This window comes from Sus scrofa, chromosome 4, assembly GCF_000003025.6.
Source record: "Sus scrofa isolate TJ Tabasco breed Duroc chromosome 4, Sscrofa11.1, whole genome shotgun sequence".
Classification (NCBI taxonomy): Eukaryota; Metazoa; Chordata; class Mammalia; order Artiodactyla; family Suidae; genus Sus; species Sus scrofa.
In genome coordinates this window covers 64,100,788-64,113,484 of record NC_010446.5, presented here as the reverse complement: position 1 = coordinate 64,113,484, position 12,697 = coordinate 64,100,788, and the positions used below count along the sequence as shown (strand labels likewise).

The window sequence follows — 12,697 nt, the reverse complement described above, 5'->3', positions numbered from 1 at the left end:
CCCCCCCCAAAAAAAAAACACCTGAAATTCCCTCTCCTAATAGTCTTAGACTGTTTTCTAAGAATTCCCTCAGATCCTTGAAACAAAATATTTGCCTCAATCATAAGTGTCAAAATTTTCTACAAAGTATGTCAAGCTGTGTTGGAACTCTGGTCAAGTATTCTGAAAGTGGCTTCTCTATTACCTCAGGAAAATAAATTTCCATTTGATGGTTAAGTGCTTTAAAGCCTAGATCTCTGAAATCCTGTGAACTTCAGGTATTTTGGCATCCAGAAGGAGCAGAGAAAACCCTTAGGTTGTTTTCTCATTTCTGAACTACACTTCTGGAAAAGATAGTGATTTAAATCTGGAGCTCTGACTTCATGATTCTCATGTAAGATGATTATTTGGAAAGTCCTTCAGTAAAACAACAAAATCTGACATGCTCTGGAGCATTACAGACACTCCATTTATTTGTAGAAGATCAGTTTTTTTCCAACCAAAAACGTATACAAGCAGAAGTTCTTTCTTGATGCCATCAGTATGCAATAACAGAAGAAAACTAGAAGCACGGGATGCTCTGAGAGACCTCAGATATTTTACCCAGTTGCAGTCTAAAGGGAATCAGAGAAATATCAGTGATTCTTGAGTAGGTGACATCCTTTGATGAGTGTTTTCTTCCTTTGGTTCTTCAACCATTTCTAGAGCTCTTAAAGTTCTCACTAATTTTGACTCCTTTTATTTGGATACAAGGCAATCAACCTTATTACAATAATGAAGCTAATGATTACTGAGGACCTTCTGTATGCCATGTATAGTTCTAAGTGTTTTACTTATATTATCTCAACCCAATGGTACAAGTATTACTATTAATCTTATTTACAGATTCCCATTTTTAGATTTTTTTTTTTTTGGCCGCATCCATGGCATGTGAAAGTTCCCAGGCTAGGGGTTGAAACAGAACTGCAGCTGCTGGCCTACACCACAACCACACCAACATGGGACCCAAGCCATGTCTGCCTCCCACACTGAAGCTCACGGCAACACCAGATCCTTAGCCCACTGAGCGGGGCCAGGGATCAAACCTGCATCCTTGTGGATACTAGTTGGGTTCATTACCACTGGGCAACAGTGGGAACTCCCAAGATTCCCATTTTTAGATGAGAAAAATCAATATCAAATAATATTAATGGACAGCCTACACTAACAGTGGGAAGCTAGAATTCAAACACTCCACATTCAGCTGTGTGAATTCAGAATCTACCCTCTTAACTACACTACACGGTGTTTCAAGCATCTCTGGGAGACCAACTATAGTTTAGGAGTCATTCCAATATTTTTTTTTTGGCCACACCTGCAGCACATGGAAGTTCCTGGGCTAGTGACTGCATTTAAGTTACAGCTGTGGCAGCTGCTGGATCCTTAACCCACGAACCACAGGGGGATCTCCATTCCAGAATTTTCCAGTTGAACCTTCCTCTCTCCAAAGAATCCTGCCTTGCCTGGTATACTTTTACAAACACACACACACACACACACACACACACACACACACACACACACACACCGCTTCTTCAGTTTCCCTGACTTCATGCTTCCATTGATAGGAAGCGCCAAGTTCCTTGCTGAATGTTCAGCAACGAAAGTACAACCAAAGATAGCTGAGCTCTGCCCCACTTCTGGTAACACTTTCCTATTAAAGCCAGAGCCAATATAAACAAGACAAATTTCTATGATCTAAGAGCAGATTTTTTATTTAACCCCAATATATTGGAGACGATACTCAATATCATAATATGGGGATAATGAGAAATACACATTGCTTGAATATGCACATCAGATATCTATTTGGAGTGGGTATTAGTTATTACTGGCATGTCCCCTTCTCCCTCCCCATTCTCTGCTCTCGCCATCCTCTCTAGCTTCAGCAGGCTGATCTCCACAGACTATACAGTCTCCCAACCAATGGGTTTCAGCTGGGCTTGGCCAAGAGGAAGCACCAAGAAGACGGTGAGAGGGCTAGAGAGAGAGGACTAGAGGAGAGAGAGGTAGGGCTCTTTCTTCCCCGCTCCCTCCTACTTTGTGCCAAGGTTCTCCCAGGGCTCCATCCTTCTAGGACCACAGCTCCTCCTCAGCTGTCCTTCCTCCATGGCACCAGCATTCTTTGGAGATCCCAATATGGCCAGTCTTTTGGTGGCCTCACCCATGCCTTATTGGTTTCCTTAACCTTGCCTACATCTGTGTAAACAGCCTCTTTATTAAATGCACTTCATGTGTATCATCTGAGTGGAATTCTCTCTTCTGCTGGGACTCTGATCCAAACTAAAAGAGTACAATGCTCCTCTAATAATACTTGAGATGTAAAAGAAAAATAAACATTTTAAAAAATATGAGGGAGAAAGTGAAAGAAAACTAGCATCAGGAAACCTAATTCATAACTCCCTTAAAGACCACATCTGCAAAGTTAAAACCTCTGCTCTCCAGCCTTCCTGAGTGGTCCTCATTCATTTGCCTGATTTCAAGTGTCATCTAAGAACTTACAGACCAAGCATGGTCCTTGGACTGGTGGCCTCAGCATCATCTAGGATCTTGTTAGAAATGCTGAATCTCAGGCCTTCTCCAGACTTGCTGAATCTATATCTGTAGTTTATTTATTTATTTATTTATGGCTTTTTAGGGCTGCACCCACAGCATATAAAAGTTCCCAAGCAAGGGGTCAAACTGGAGCTATGGCTGCCGGCCTACACCACAGCCTCAGCAACGCGGGATCCAAGCTGCATCTATGACCTACACCACAGCTCACGGCAATGCTGGATCTTCAGCCCACTGAGCAAGGCCAGGGATCATACCCACATCTTTATGGATACTAGTCAGATTTGTTACCACAGAGCCACGACGGGAACTCCCATATCTGTATTTGGAAACATTCCTAGTTAATTCATACATAAAATTTTTAAAAATATTAAGACAGACTTGATGAGTTCAAATTTCATATCTTTAGATCAGTGGTTCTCAACTGAGGGCTATTTTGCCCTTCAGGGTAATTTGTCAATGTTTGGAGACATTTGTGGAGACACAACTTAGCAGTGCTATTGGCTTCTAGAGGGAAGACAGCAGGGATACTGCTGAATATTCTGCAATATACCAGACAGCCCTCTACCACAAAGAATTACCATCTCAAAAGGACAGTAACACCAAGGTTGAGAAACCCTGCTTCAGCCTACCTCCTATGTCTTTTGGCCCCTAATTTTTTTTTTTATTTTTTAAATTTTTTTGCCCTTCTGCATCGTACGGAGTCTCTGGGCCAGAGATCAGATCTGAGCCACAGTTTCGACCTATGCCACAGAGGCACCACCATATTCCTTAACCCACTCTGCCGGGCCAGGGATCAAACCTATGTCCTGGTGCTGCAGAGATGCTGCCAACCCCACTGTGGCACACCAGGAACTCCTTGGCCCCTATTTTTGACTGCCTAAACGATATCCTTTTCTTGATATCTAGAGATAAATCACATGCTATTCCAAGCACCATCATCATTCCTGGATCTCAGTTAGCCCCTAAGCCAGACACTGCTCGCCTAAGCTAGGAAACTGAAATCATCCTGAATGTCTCCCTTCACCTCATCCAATCGCTCATCATAAAATCTCATCACTTCTCCCTTCTCTGATATCACCTTCATGCACACTTCCATCCTTCTTGCCTCATCCACGACAGTAGCCTTGCGGCTAAAGTCTGCCTGGGGAGCCTGCTCTTCACAATGATTCCTGAGCCACTTCTCGAAGGATTTTCTCTTTCCCGTCTAAAAAGTTATCCTGCTCTCTGAGACTTAGAGTTGATGTTGCAAACTGTCATCCACTGGATACAATAAATCTGGTCACAGTGTTTTTAAAATTGGGGGATTTCACATACAATTTCACTTTTTTGGATTCTCTTAAAAATTAGAAGATGAATCAACCCTGAGCTCAGAATCCCATATAAACTGTTTTTGAGATTCTCTCTTGATGGGTCATGAGGTCTTCGGTTTGGCCCCACCCTTATTCTCATCCCACCTAAACCCATTTTTTTGCCTTGACCCCCTAAGCACTTTGGCTTGCAGAATAACATTGAAAAGCCTTAAATTTGACTTCTAATGCTGGTGACATGAATTGGTCCTAATTTCCCTCCCCAGCTCCCCCTCCACCACATAAAACAACTATCTAAAAGACCTTCACCATTAGGGATATTCAAACGTATATATTATCCCAGACTATTGAACAAATTCTTTTCTTTCATTTATTTGGCAAATATTCACTGAATACCCTATTATTTCCCAGGCATTATTACAGGCATAGGAAGCACAGAAGAGAGAAATACAAAATCCTCCTCTCGTGAAACTCACCTTCTGCGAAGAGAGGCAGAACTAAACAAATATGTCAGATGGTGATGGGTGCTATGGAGAAAAACAAAGCAGGGACGAGGATAACGAGCCATGAGGTGGGGCGGGATGTGCTAGTTTGTATAGGGTAATCAGAGAAGACCTCTTTGATAAGATAAGGTGGCCAGAGAATTAAAGCAACTGGGGAAAGTCAGCTGGAGAAGAGCAGGTGGAAAGGCCTTGAGGTCTGAATATGCTTCAGGTAGCTGGGCAACTCCAAGGTTATTGCTACTGGAGCAAAGTAAGAGCGAGATGGGGGAGAGAGGTGGGACATGAGACCAGACAATCAGGCAGAAAACTGGAGTTTGTGGAGCTTTGTAGCCATGATGGGAACCTTTTATTTGACTCAGAATGCCATAAAGAACTGCTAGAGGGTTTTGAGCTGCATCATGACCTAATGACTTCTTTTAAAAGCATCACTAGAGTTGCTATGTGGAAAACAAATTTTAGAGTGGTGAGGGTTGAAGCAGGGAGGCCAGTTAGGGAGCTATCACCATATTCCATCATATTATTAGATATATGTGTAATCAATATCATATATACTATAATTTTTAAATACTTATACTTCCTACCATCTTAAGACAGGGCAAATTATACCGGAAGAATAATTCATCACATATTGATGGGGCCTGATAGGAAAACCCATGCCATGAATTCGTATTAATCATCATAACAGCATTCACTAAAAACTCGCTCCATTATAAAAACAACGTTCTGCCTTTGAGACTCAGTTTTCTTTTCATAAAGATTATCAAAATGATATTCTGTCTTAGATTTGATTCAGATGGGTGGAGAGGAGGTGGAGGGTGAGAGCTGAAACCAAATTGGCTCTGAATTGAAAACTGGTGAAGGTGGAAGATGGTTACCTGGGTGGTTCATTGTACTATGCTATTTTTGTATATTCTGAAACTTGACATAAAATTTTTAAAAATTAGTATTTAAGATATTACTAATGTTAACATTTTTATTTTATTTTATTTTATTTGGCCACTCTTTGGCATGTGGAAGTTCCCAGGCCAGGGATCGAACCCTAGCCACAGCAGCAACCTATTGTCATTGCAGTGACAATCCTTAACCCCCACAGGGGAAGCCACAGGGGAACTCCCACTAATGTTAACATTTTAATGTAGGATTGGCACAAAATGTTATGATTTAAATTCATACTTTACTAGTTTTATAATTATTTCTATAAAATTATAAAATGTAAATGTAAAATTGTAAATTTTGTAAAAATTATAAACAAATATAAAATTTCAGGAGGTTCTGGTCATGGGGCAGCAGAAACGAATCTGACTAGGAACTGTGGGGTTGCAGGCTGGATTCCTGGCCTTGTTCAGTGGGTTAAGGATCTGGTGTTGCCGTTGGCTGTGGTGTAGGTCACAGATGGCTCGGATCTGGCATTGCTGCGGCTGTGGCATAGGCCGGCAGCTGTAGCTCTGATTCGACCCTTAGCCTGGGCACCCCCATGTGCACAGATGAGGGCCTAAAAAGCAAAAACAAAATAAAATAAAATAAAATTTCAACTATACTTGATGTGTTTAGATAAGTGCATATAAAAGAAACATCCACTAAGATGGTCTATAAACTATAATGGGGCATTTACAAAAAATTCTAGAATACTTGAATATTTGGCAGAAATTCTCTTATCTATTTTTTATATGTAGTAATTCTAATCCTTATTATAGTAGTTTTTAGAGACCTAAATACTTACATCCATTAAGGCCTGCTAGGTATAGTACCCCAAATGCACGTAATAAATTGCACCTTCCTTAAAAAGAAAAGGTGATGGATTGAAAAATGTTTAGCTCAACCATGCATAATTGATAGGTTCCCTAGTGCAAATAAGTGTCTAATAAATAATTAAATTTAATCTCATTATAAGAGTTTTCATAATGGGATAATTTAATTAAATGAAAGCCAAAAGGGTTTCTAAGGGTTGAAAGATGTTAATGTTGCTATATTTGGCTAATGGTCTGGGGATGCTATAGTGAAGAAAGTAATTCACATGGGTGCATGCATTATTTAATGAATCCCTCTGAGATGGAAGAAAGGACAGATCAATGATAACTTGTCATTTTATCATTGCTTACAAAGCACATTTAAACAACCTAGGATATGTTAAAGGTGGAAAACATGCAAAAATGAACAATTCTTTTAAGAGACAAAGTAGCTACGTTCAGAATATTACACTAGAAGTCTATGCACTGGATATCCTTTTGCTCTATTACTGAAGTAAAATAAATAAAATCTCATAAGCTGCTGTATAGTCAGGTCAGATCTGGCTCTAAGTGAAAGTAATAATGGATACACCATGTATATCTGATACTAAAAAAAATTGATAGCTGAGTCATGAGGGACCCATTAACAAGCTTTTTGAGTAAGGAGAGTTTTGTGCTTCAAGTCTCCAGAAGCACTTAGCCAGACTAGAATAGTAAAATTGTAGTCTAAGTAGTTTTCTCAGTTACAGGTGATCAGTTATGAATTAATATGAATGGTGAAAGGCATCATTCTTCTATCAGATATTATTTTTAAAAGCATCATTTGGTGAGAAGCAAAGCTGCAAACACCACAAAATTTGAGCCAGGTGGTCGAGGCAGATATTTCTTCCTACCAATAACATGGCGAATAACAGTGTACAGACCAGGCAGAGTCTTTTTTTTTTTTTTTTTTTTTAAGGCAAACTTAATTTCATAGGGTGACCATGTCCAAATTTGCACTTAAAAGAGCACAGAACTAACCCATTGGCCTTGGACTACAGGGTTTGTATCTGGGGCACAATGGCCCATCCCCTGAAACCTGAGTCATGGGGCTCTCCAAGTCTTGGAAAAGAGGCACCTTGTTTACAGGGAAACTCCCTGTTTTCATCAGGGATAAGGAGATGGATGAGCAGTGGTTGCTACTCCAATCCCCAAGAGTGATCAATCAATTCCCTTAATGTTGGTGCTGTTGCCGTGTTGCCCATTGAAACTTTGATGAATCTTTTTCCTGGATAGGAATTTATAATAGAATTACAGATGAAAGGACTTGTGACATCTTATAGTTCCAGGACTTCAAGGCCAAGAAAGGTGACTAGCCCAAGGCCATCGAACTGTTTAATAGCAGAACTAAATTGAAATTCCAGGTTTTCTGAGCATCAGTCTGGGGGTTATTTTTTAAACTACACCAACTGGCCAAAAGGAATTTCTTTAATGATGGTGACAAAACAGTCAGTGTATCTCACAATTTATATTCATCACGACAAGCTCAAGGGCGTGTGTAGTGGAGAGGGGCAATTTGAGGATGGGGGTGTCCTAAAAGGTTGAGGAAATAAACGATGCCTCTCTTTGAACAACTGTTTGATGGTGGCAGCGGTCAACCGTGGGTTACACAAATACAGGGAATTGGCTCTATCCAGCTCTTCCCTTGGTCTCCTCCAAACTTCCTCCCCGCTCTCTAACCTTCAATTAAGACATATGGGATGTCAAAAAGGTAGCCGAAAACACTGAACTAATGTGCTCGCAACAGCTGCTGCCACTGCACCTGCAAAATGAACAAAGGTTTGTGTTGTCCACGTGAATGTGTGTGTGCAAAAGGTGAAGGGGGACAGGGCTGACCCTCAGATTTCAAAAGCACAGGCATCAGGTACGTTGGGTAGTGTTGAGAGAAGTGATTACCTGAAACTATCAATTTTTAAAGGAGATTTTTCTATAATGGTCAGACAGCACCTTTCAGATATTTTTTGATCTATCTGGTTTCACTTAATATAAAGATGAGAATTTTGTTATCTGGAGATTTCTAAAGACTAAATAGCCTTTGTTATCAATGACTCTTTAAAAAAAGTTGGTTCCTTTGCTTTGGATAAGGAAACCTCCCTGTTGTATTTTGTCCTGTTTTACAAAGAAGTCAGTGACGGTCTGGCGAGTTTTTCTGGGGAAGGAAAGAAGATATTTAGGACAGCTTTTCTAATCCAGTCTTCCTCTGGGGACACTATGGGTTTTATCCTCCAGGGCTGCTGTTTCTCCATAAACTCTTCTTTGACCGGTGGTCTTTGGTAATGGGGATGGACATCCCCATTACCTGGTGGAGAATATTGGCTTCTGTTATTTCTCAGGCATAGAAAGGACAAGGCCCAAGACAGACACACTTCTAATCTGCTCATACGTAGAGTTCCGTCTTTGACTGTGGTTGTCAGCACAGTCTCACGGAAAGGAATTTATATGCAGACACCTGCCTCTATGAGAAACGATACAGTGAGACAAACTTGATTCATTTCCTTTTACACTTGAAGACGCTAAACTCAGAGACCAGCAGAAACACATCCAAAATAAAAAATAAATGGAAAAATCAGGATCTAGATCCTGTTTTTTTTTTTTTTTAAAGAATGTATCGTCCCCTTCCTTAAAAGATGCTATAAAATAATATTTTTCAGAAATAAGTACTATGGTGTTTTTGTACCACTGTGGTTAAAGAGGCAGGTGTATCTTTGCTTCCAATCCAGTTTCAATCTCTTAACAGGACAAAACTAGGCTGACAAAAATAGTCTTAAAGACTGGATTTAAATAGCAACAATAGCACACTGTTTTAAGCATCTGAAATAATTTCCCCTGATAACAGTACAAATAGGATTGATACTCATGTCAATGTCCCTAATTAGAATGTGACCGTCATGACTGTTTTCAGAATGTTTTTATCTTTATGTTCTTGGATCCGTCCCATTCTAATGGGATTTTATTTGGTTTTATTCTTCAAATTTGAGACAGAAACCCATAATTAAGTTGATTGTATTTCTTTAGGATATCCAAATAATAGTAGTGATTTTCAACAAATTATACTATCTCCTTGACTTTCTTGTTTAGTTACCCCCATTTTTTTCACATTGCAGATTGGATCTCTGCATAAAGGATTAGTGATCAATGACAGACAAGGTAAGGAATGGGACAAATGCCTCCTCTGGTGATTTCATTTAATGTAATTCATGTATACAATACCTCTATTTGAAAATGTCTAATGAAATCATATTGATATTTTCTCCTGAATATCCACTTTGTTTTTTTTTTTAAATAAAATAGTTAACAGCAAACTATAAAAGACTCTGGATTCAAAGGCACATACCCCCAAAGAACTAAGAAAAGCCTGAAAAGAACTAAGTAGATACAGGCTGTGGAGAGCAGGTTAGGATCACTTTCTAGCTAGGTACCCTGTTTTTGTTTCGCTCACTTATCTTTTGCTAATGCTTCTATTCCTTTTTTAAATCTTAGATTGATGCTAAGTCACAGCCTTACGTGTTTAAAAAAAAAAAAAAAAAAGCCTCCTCCTTATAAGTTGCAATCTTCCTGCTGCTTTCAAATGTAAAGCAAAAAGGTTGATTAAAGGATCACCCGCCACAAGCACCTCCTGGCACTCTCTACCCCAGACTCAAGAATTTTTTAATAATAGAATATCGCCAAGGAAATACATATCTTGAGAATCTAAAGCAGTTCAATTTCCAACAAGAGCTATCATCAGATTCATGATCTCTAGTTAATAGATTCAGTCTTACAACATACTTAGGTCCTCATGAGTCAAAATTGAGTGATTCTGATAGTAATGATGATTTATTAAAAAAATAAGAAAATAAGAATAATTATTTGGTTCTAAAATTAGTCACTGCTGTACAGCAGAAAATTGACAGAATGCTGTAAATCAGCTAGAATAGAAAAAATAAAAATCTTAAAAAATTAAATTAAAATTCAATTATTGCAGTTAAAGTGTTCTAAAATACGTTGCTTAAGAAGAATCTTTGGTTTTTACATCTGTCAACATACATCATATATAGGTTATTTATATGAAGATGTATGTTTCCCCAAATCCAAGGCTCACCTTAATGCAATGTGAAGCTCATTCAAATAAAAATGTGTTAGAGAACAGAACTATTCTGACCGGGAACATTATTTCAGAAAGACAGCAGAATTGGTGAATGTCATCTGCACAGCTGGAGAAAAAAAAAAAAAAAGTATATATATATATATATGTGTATATATATATATACATATATATATATATGCCACACACCCACGGCACATGGAGATTCCCAGGCTAGGGGTTGAATGGGAGCTGTAACCGCTGGCCTATGTCAGAGCTACAGCAATGCCAGATCTGAGCTGTGTCTTCAACCTACACCACAGCTCATGGCAACTCTGGATCCCTAACCCTCTGAGTGAGGCCAGGGATCCAATCTGCAACCTCACGGTTCCCAGTCGGATTCCTTTCCGTTGAGCCATGACAGGAACTCCGTATTTTTGCAGTCTGCACTTTTTTTTTTTTTCTTGCTCTATTCAGTCACTTCTAGTTCCCCTTGAACTTTCTGCCTGCTAAGGGTTTTCTCTTAAATTCTTATAAGGTGAGACGTCTTTTGTGACATTCCAGGTATCTGTCCTCACCCTGGCCTGATGGATGGTTTCCAATGGTTGCCAGGTTACCCATGCCTTCCTAGACTTATTTTTTGTTTGTTTTTTGTTTTTTAATGCCTGCACTCCCAGCATATGGAAGTTTCCAGGAGAGGGGACAGGGATTGAATCCAAGCCACAGCTGCGGCAACACCAGACGCTTTAACTCACTGTGATGGGTGAGGGATTAAACCTGCACCTCCGCAGTGACTCAAGCCTGCTGCAGTCAGATTCTTAACCCACTGTGCCACAGTGGGAACTCCCCCAGACTCTTGACTGGGAACTGTGATCAGGCCTCTAGTAGGAACCGTCATCAAAATTCTTAGAGAAAAATTCCCTGTTTAGAGAGGAAAGAAGCATTCTTGAGTCATTTTCTTCATTGTTTCTAGGAAAATGCACACTTTAAAAAAAAATGGCTTGAAGAGGAAGAGGTTGAGAAAGAAAACTTTTGAAACATAAAAATAAGACATGTTAATGATTTACTAATCTGAAAAAGACATCATCCTTATTTTTCAATAATCCTACGACATTTTTACATAATTTTAAATCCTTGTACCTCCTGAAATGTGAGTAAACATCCCTCCCACAACACACACATAATGGGAAAAGCCTTCCGTATACAACTGATTAGTAGGAAATGCCCTGTATCTAAGGAGCTTAATATCCATAAGTATCTAACTCCTTTTCAGATTTGGATATTCTTAGCTCATATAAGAATACCTTCTTTAAAAAATGAATTCTCCATTAAATCCTTAATGTACTAGTGTGTGTGTGTGTGTGTGTGTAGATGAATATACTTATTGCTCTGGTATCATTGAGACCATGTCTCAATATCCTAATTCTAAACAAGCATGTTTGCTGGAATAGCCTGAAAGAAGGATAATATTTCTGGGAATCAATGGACAGGTGGTCACTGAGATGAGGCATGGCCAAGAGAAGGGCAAAGAATGAAAAGAGAGGAGTTCTGAGACAAACTCATCTCCAGGCTGGATGTCCAAAGCCCTGGGGAGGGGTAGAGCAGAAAAGGTGAAAAGGTCCTGATTAAAGCCATAGAGATATCAGGAAGCTGAATTTCAATAAAGTCATAGAGACATCACGAGGCTGAATGTGATATGATACAACTTCATATTTCTTTTGCTGGGACGTTTGGATTAGGGGAGTGAGGCTAAAGAAAAATATGACATCACCGATTCTGGTGGATATTTTATATTGTTGAATAATAATGAGTATGCATTTATAAGTTCATCAGCTTCAGCATGGCTTAAACTGACTACTGCAGGTAATTGCCTTCTCTAATCATAAAATGCAAACCATAGCTCTTACTAATGTGATTTTGTAACTTTTAAGAGAACTCGAAATCTCAATCTGTTCATTCTCACATAGAGATACCAACAAGAAAAGTAGAATTATCACTTACATGTGAAGGTTCCTCAAATTGTAATGGGGAAGAACAAATCCGAGTCCAGATTAGATCTGTTTCTTTGTGCTGTTGTCTGTGCTTCCTCATGCTGGCTCTGCACCTTTTGTAAAATAATGTTGCCTATGGCCCGAAATATATAGGATAGACCATTCTTGAGGCTCTGACCTTTAAGGGTCTAACACTTTTGCATTCACACAGAGATAAAAAGTTGCAGAACAGAGAATAGCATTTGTCTGGTTGGAGGTTTAAAGGACTATGGTGACCTGGCAACTGCAAGAACAAAGGATTCCTACACCTAGAAGTCGGCAGTGATCAACCACGCCTCTCCCTCACCTGGCCTTTAAAAATGCTTTGCCAAAACCCCTCAGAGAGTTTGGCGTCTTTTAGGCATGAGCCACCCAACTCCTTGCACGATCCTGCAATAAATCTTTCTCTGCCTCATTCCAATGTTTCAGTTTGTCTGGCTTCACTGTGCATTGG

At 39.5% G+C, this 12,697-nt stretch overlaps 1 protein-coding gene across 9 annotated transcripts in view; it reads right to left on the bottom strand.

Annotated features, from left to right (window-relative positions):
- Positions 1 to 12,697, bottom strand: part of EYA1 (EYA transcriptional coactivator and phosphatase 1) — a 357,169-nt gene that overhangs the window by 214,623 nt on the left and 129,849 nt on the right. The window contains exon 1 of one of the 9 annotated variants that reach the window (XM_021089248.1): positions 4,358 to 5,375. The exons of the other annotated variants lie outside the window; for them this stretch is intronic. The gene's annotated coding sequence lies outside the window, so the exon portion shown is untranslated. Of the gene's footprint in view, positions 1 to 4,357; positions 5,376 to 12,697 lie in introns of those variants that run through there. 9 annotated transcript variants of the gene reach the window in all.